We start from the raw sequence: 7,231 nt of genomic DNA on the forward strand, positions 1-7,231 counted from the left end.
ACTCAACAAATCAAAGGGCTGATTATAAAAGATAAAAACAAAAAGCTAAAAGCTACTGCGGATGCTGGAAATCCAAAACAAAAACAGAATTACCTGGAAAAATGCTGAGTTTTTCCAGGTAATTCTGTTTTTGTTGTGGCTGATTATAAAATCCTTTTCAAAGGGTTTGCACTTTTGAAGGCACCCACTTTAAGAATCCCAAGCGCAGAAAAACTTGTCAATTTTTAGTTTGAAGGGCGTGTTGAACTTGTTGCATGACTGGAGGCATCACAAGCCTGGAGGCGCCAGATAGTCTTTAGGGGCTTTTTGTGCCAGACTAGACAGCTTTCCTCACTTCTGCAGCCAGATGTTGGAGCAGTGAATGGCGAAGGCTGGGCAGCGCTTGCAACACACGCTGTGGGCGGGGCTGGAGGTGCCCGCTCTCTCTCTGCAGCACCGGGGCCGCAATCCTAATCATTTTCAATTGGTGTTCATTGCAAGTGTGGCATTTATGTTCTGCGTTCAAGGAACATTCATTCAGAAGACCTGAAAGAAGGTTTCTGGGCACCGCCTTTGTGCTTTAATCCCCCTGCATGTTTTCCCCTGCGCCCAGAGCTTCATTTTGCACGTTTCAGAGTCAGGCACATGTACAGGCGCCACTTGACCAAAGTGCTGCGACTTGAAATCAAAGTGGAGCAGTCCCTCAACTCATCCAGGTGATTCTCCCGTTATGCATTGGGAGGAACTTGTCAAGAGAGACAGACAAACACCCCTGCCTTCCCCCAACCTCTTTCTTACCCTCAGCCTGTGCAAAGCATAAACAACCAGACAATGGTAGAATGATACAGCACAGGAGGTTATTTATCCTCATGGTGTCTGTGACCGCTCTTTAGTAAGGCTACTCAATTAATCTCACCCGCCTGCTCTTTCCTGAAGCTCTGTAATTTTTCCCCCTTTAAAGTATTTACCCAATTCCCTTTTGAATAGAATGGTGAATCTGTTTCCTTCAGTTAATGCGTTCTAGATCACAACAACTTGTTATGTACAGAATGGTTCTTCACGTCATTGTTTTTTTTTGCCAATTACCTTAAATCTCTGTCTTTTAGCTCTTTTAAAGCCCACCAAATAAACTAAATTAACAAAATTCTCTCTCTTTTAGTTACCAATCCTTCTACCACTGGAAACAATTTCACAATTTTGGAATAATTATAAAACACTGGTCTGACCTCAATTGGAGAACTGTGTCCAATTCCAGGCACCATGCTTTGTGTAGTTTGTGAAGGCATTGGAGAGGGTGCAGAAAAGATTCAGAAGAATGCTGCCAGGAATGAGGGATTAAAGTTATGAGAATAGATTGGAGAAGCTAGGGCTGTTCTGCTTAGAGAAGAGAAAGTTGAAAGGAGATTTGATAGAGGTGTTCAAAACCATGAGGGGGTCTGGACAGGGTACATAGGGAGAAACTGTTCACATTGGTGAAAGAGTCTAGAAACAGATGATGCCAATTTAAAGTGATTGGAAGAAGGATCAGAGGCAACATGAGAAAACGAGTTTTCCTCTTATGCTGCAAGCATTTAGGATCTGGAAGGCACTGCCTGAGAGTGTGGTGGAGACAAATTCAGTCATGGTTTTCAAAAGAGAATTGGATATTTAGCTGAAAAGAAAAAAATTGCTGGGCTATGGGGCAAAGGCAGGAGAGTGGGACTAGCTGAGTTGCTCCCTCAGAGAGCTGGCACAGACACAATGAGCTGAATGGCTTCCTGTGTTGCAACCATTCTATAGTTCTAGTTATTCTATCATGAACACTTCTATAGAATTGTCTTATTCTCTGCTCTATGGAGAAAACCCTTGCTTCTCCAACCTCTCACATAGCTGAAGTCCCTTATCCCTGGTGCCATTCTGGTAAATTTCTTCTGCACTCTCTTCAAAGCCTTATCATTCTTCAGTGATATAAGCCATCACTTGTTACCCAGCAACCTAATAGTGTCAAATTACTAGCGTCTGAAATAAGCTGGAGAAAGATAAATGTTATTGTAAGAGAAAAGAAATTTTTGGATATTTCATTTTTTCCTTTTGCAAAAGTGTTCTGTTTATTTCCCTCAACGATCCACTTTCCATGAGCCTTGATTTTGTGGTAATTATAGCAATAGTACCCCCTGTTATTACGGGGTAAATGGAGGAGCAACTTCTTCCATTTGCATATCTGCAGTTAAATGCAGAAATCTGACTTTGCTGTCAAAATTACCCATTCTTCCACAGGCTATGCTGAGGCAGTCCTTGCTGATAGAAATGGCATTTAATGACTAAAGGTGTGAACTTTCAATACTTACCCATGATTTCTGCACTAAAGATAGCTGAAAAAGTTAGTGAGCTTTTAAAAGTCTGATGTGATAATTTCTGAGGAACAACCTCTCTAGCCCTAAAAAAAATAATTTTAAAAGTTAGACCCCCATTCTGTCAGTAGGAAATTACTGCTGGTGATATTTTAAAAATATGTCTTTAAAATGTTTCTTCTGTCTGTTTCTTTATTTCTCTCCCTTAACTCCATCTGTATTCCCCAACATTATTTTGCTTTCTGTATATTATTTAAATCTAATTCATGTTTCCTGTGTTATATTGCCTAGTTTTGGTTCTATGTGTCTTAGTGAGGATTCTTCAAACTGATTGGTTGAAGGGCCTCACTGTTTCTTGCCCTCCTTACAGATGCCACAAATGCCCAAAAGACGGAACCGTGTTGAAATGTTGGATTAGAGGAAGCCTGTATTCTAAAGCCAGTCAAACTTTGTGGGCAGCTGGGAGGAAGGTGAATATTAAGCACCATGCCTTTGTCACTGATCCCAAAATTTGGGCCATCTGCATTGCATTAGGCATTTTTGACTCTTGGTTTCATAAAGGCAAATAGTTGCTAAAATTTTTGTTTGCCCAAAGTCAGACTATATGACATAACTGACATCCTATAATCTCATTGTATCATCTGCATGTGATGACATCATAAATTGATGTATTGTTGTGCAGCCATTCACTATCCCCAGTCAAGAAAGTTTTTCCATGTAAATACACTTTATTTTCTATTAGATTATTTTGTGCATTTTTCTTTTATTGTTACTGTTCCTAACATGTTTATCAAAGTAACTCGTCTCAGATCCTGGCATTTCTAAACAGATCTTGTCAGTATTTATGCTAGCTATCTTTCAAAAGACTAAACATAATGTGTGCTTTACAGATATTGCCTTAATTGAACAAATAATGGGCTGAGATTTTGCCACAAAAATAATGCTGAGATTAATATGCACACCATGATTAATATATAAAGTGTGCAACAGGTTCTGACGAGGAAGAGATACCATGTGAATTTAGAATCAGCACGGTTTGCTGGTTGATATGCTCCACTGCACGGCTAGTGCTGCAAAAACCACATCTCGACTTCAATCTCCCTGTGAGTTTCATGAAATTGCTCTATTTGTACATTAATTGCCAGCTAAACTTACTGTGGAAAGTTAGGGCTGGAAGTTAACGTTTTTTAATCATGATATTTATGTTCCTGCAATGCCAATTAACCCCTCCAACCCAGTAAGGGAACAATATTAACTCAGTCCTACAAGTAGAAAATTGTTGTTTGAGATTGTTAAAATTTAAGTTCTTACTTTTCCTTCCTTTCTTTTTCTCTCTTTTAATCAGTCTTTCTTTCTCTCTCTTTATTTCTCTCTCTCTATTCAACTTATCTCTAAATAACCCTATTTCTTTCTTAATCATTAAGTCTCATTGGTAAAGTAGATAGACTATTGGTCTCTTCATCCACCAAGGGCCTAGATGCCCCATTGCCATTGCACTTCCAGCACCTGACAGAGCAAAAATCTCTCGAGCTGAAGGGTGAGGGAAAAAGTCTAATTAAAGGGACATGCTACAAGATACCCTACTCCAGCAAAATCTGGTCAAAATGTTTCACATACTATACAATGTTATGCAAAATCTTACTGCTTTAGACTGCTTTCTTTGTTACATTAACATGTTTGAGCTGTACTACCATTAGTATTTGCTGTTTCTAAGTAAAGAAAGAGCTTACATTTATTTAGCACCTTCCATGTCTTATGTGGTCAAATCTCTGGCTTTAGGCTTGAACCCATAACCAGCTGACCCTGTGGTGGAAGTATTATAATTAAGCCGAAGATGACATTTGAGGAATTTACTTTTTGTTTACTTGGGCATAACATACTAAACCATCAGGATCAATGTTAACTTGTTCTGGTTTGTGTACAAGGGGTATTAATGACTCAGAAAATAGTATTAAGTCACTTAATGGTCATCCTTGTGTTCCAGCTGCAAGCAACTTATGTATAGTCACCAGGTAAGTGTCTTGAGTATCCATCTGTTTCAAGCAGGGTGCCACTTGTAAAATGCAGATTGTGATTGTACAATTCCAGGTCTCCAATTGCAATTTGAAGGTGGAAGTGGGTGGAGTATGTGTTGTGTATCTCCGTCCATTGATTCTAGGCTGTGAGCGATCTATCCAAAGGTCCTTACAGGGCTTGCAGGAGGCTTCTCACAGAATTCCCAAAGATTTGCTTTTAATGGTGCAGTTGAATAACTTGTCCACAATCGTTGTCTAAGTTGACATATGAAGAATGATCTGTTGGGTCTGTGGGGAAATGAGAGTTGCCAACTTCCATTGAAGCATATTTCAATTAGACTCCAGGGTTTTCAGGAGGGAAGGGAGAAAACAGGCAAAAGAAGTAAAAAAAAACAGATAGCAGATAAAAGATAAATAACATTCTAAGTAATCCTGGCTATTATTTTCAAGTAAAACTTTTTAAAGCCCAAACAACAACCACAGATTCTCTGATGCCTCTTTGGTCGCCAAGCTTCTCTAATGATCTGCTGCTTGCCATTTTAAATTGCCCTGCTCTAATTTTGAAATACCATTCAGAAAGTTAATGGCATGAGACCTCATGTCTTTTTAAATAATTTGTGCAACCAATTACCAGATGCCATGGGATATAAAATATGATGGTTAAATTTCACTGCAGAGACATCTGAAATTATAGTTTTGCCAACCATGGCATTTGTTTATATGATTTGTGGACAAAGTGACACAATCACCCCTATTGAATAGCCACACTAAGAGTGACACCTATCAGCTTCATGAAGCGGTAAAGCATATGTTTATGCTTGCTATTTTTGAGGTAGTCTGTCTTGCTAGTGATAGGGTGCCTATTAGGAGATGGCAGAGACAAAAAGTTATGTAATCACTTTTAGAGAAGAACTCATTTTCGAAGAGTGAGTTACCCCAAGTCATTCTCATGTAATAGCATTGCAGACAGAGGTGAATAGACAATGGCCATTAAATTGCCCTATTGCATTTAATCGTAAAGGAGTTAGTGATGGGGACATAAACCTTTAAAAAGAGAGGGAGAAAATGCTAATGTTTCCATATTCTTGCATTCGTACAATCAGTATTGTGTTATGCTCCTCCAGTATGACCTTACTTTAATTTTTGAATGAAAAGAATGCTGGTGGTGGAAACTATGGTTGGAATTTTCTAGCCCCGTTGGTGTCAGGCATCATGGCAGATGAGGGTGGTACGATATGGCAAGAAGGCCAAAAATCAGTATAATGCTGTCGAGAAACCATTTTGCGATTGTCCGCTCCACCCGTCAATGGCAAGCCGTGTTTCTCACCGCCCCACACCGGGAACGTCATTTTAATACTTTGAGTTTAATTATAAGATCTGCTTGCCAAAAACATCCCCCCACGTCAAACTTATCGTCCACATCGGCGCGACTTCAGAATGGTGTGCTTCACGGCTGCCTTTAAAAGACATGCATCTGGAGAGCTGAACTTTGAAGGGAACTCGGAGGTGAGTGCAGCACTGATAAGCATTACCTGTAGGACATCAAGGAAGAGGCGCTGCGCATTTGTGGGGGGCACAAGCGAGCTGGCTTTCAGTGCTGTGCCGGGGCAAGGGCTCCAGTGCGGGTCAGGTTGGGGGGGGAGGGTGTTGAGTGGAGGGAAAGGTAGCACAGACTGAAGGAGGTGGGGGGATGGGAGGATGAGGGAAGCAGCCAGGCGCTGGGAAAAGCTTGTCAAAAATGAGCATTCTTCCACAGCTGAGACCGTTCAGCTGCAGCTCCATTGACATGCTTGGAGTCAGGCCTCTGAAGCTTTTCTCCCCACTCAAGCAACACATAAGTATGAATATGCCACCAAATGCTCCAGAACTTTTCACCCCTTGGGCGCAGACTGCAAATTAATGTGTGTTTTAGGGGGCAGAAGAGCAATTGGCTGACTGGGCAAGCTGTACAATCCCCTTGTGAAAGGTGGTCATGGGGCAGTCATCGGTGGAGGCGCTCACAGTTCCTTGCAATGTCTTTATTAATGTTTGGACCAGTATCCATCATGGTTCAAGGTAACAGTGCAGCCTTACAGTGCGGGTTGGGAGAATGCCTGCGTCTGAGCTGAGAGCACAGCATGCAGTCCAGTGGCTGAAGCTACTGCCAATCGGTCAAGCGGAGTGGGGTGGAGGTGAGTGGGGCTTCGGTCAGCCAATCAGCGCACTACACACTGGCATCCAAGTGGTGGTCAGCACTCTCCTGCATGTGTGAAGGGGCCTTCAGACTTAACCAAGAGAGGTTCTTAGGAAACATATGCTAACCCATGTGTCTCTCTGTTTGATCCCACAGGAGCAGAACATCAGGATCATGGAGCCTGGTGATTTAGTGGTATGCCTCATGGCTCACAGGGACCAGAGAAAAAGAAGAGAGCAGCAGAGGCACCTGGCTCTGCAAAGGGAGGTGCACCTCTCTCAAGATGAAGGGGTGGCAGGGCCTGCTGCACACACAGCTGAAGATCCACAGCTAGCCATCGCTCGTAGGCGTCTCATTAGACCCAGGGTCTATAGACGGTGCCTGTCATTCCTGCAGATGACCGAGTTTCACTGAAGACTGTGTATGTCTACTGAATCAGTCGGTCACGTATGCCACCTGCTGCAGGATTTGGCACCACGGGGACATGGAGGGCATCCACTGCCAGTGGCTATGAAAGTGACCACGGTGCTCAATTTTTAAGGCAGTGGCTCCTTCCAGGGCTCCACAGGTGACCTATGTGGAATCTTGCAAGTCTCCACGCACAAGTGTATCCATGAGGTCATGGACGCCATCTTCGCGAAGGCAAGAACTTTGTGCATTTCGCCCGGGATCAGGAAAGCCAGGGGGCAAGAGCACTGGGATTTGTGCAGATCTCAGGTTGTCACACAGGCGAA

Source organism: Cetorhinus maximus, chromosome 6 (genome assembly GCF_964194155.1).
Source record: "Cetorhinus maximus chromosome 6, sCetMax3.hap1.1, whole genome shotgun sequence".
Lineage (NCBI taxonomy): Eukaryota > Metazoa > Chordata > Chondrichthyes > Lamniformes > Cetorhinidae > Cetorhinus > Cetorhinus maximus.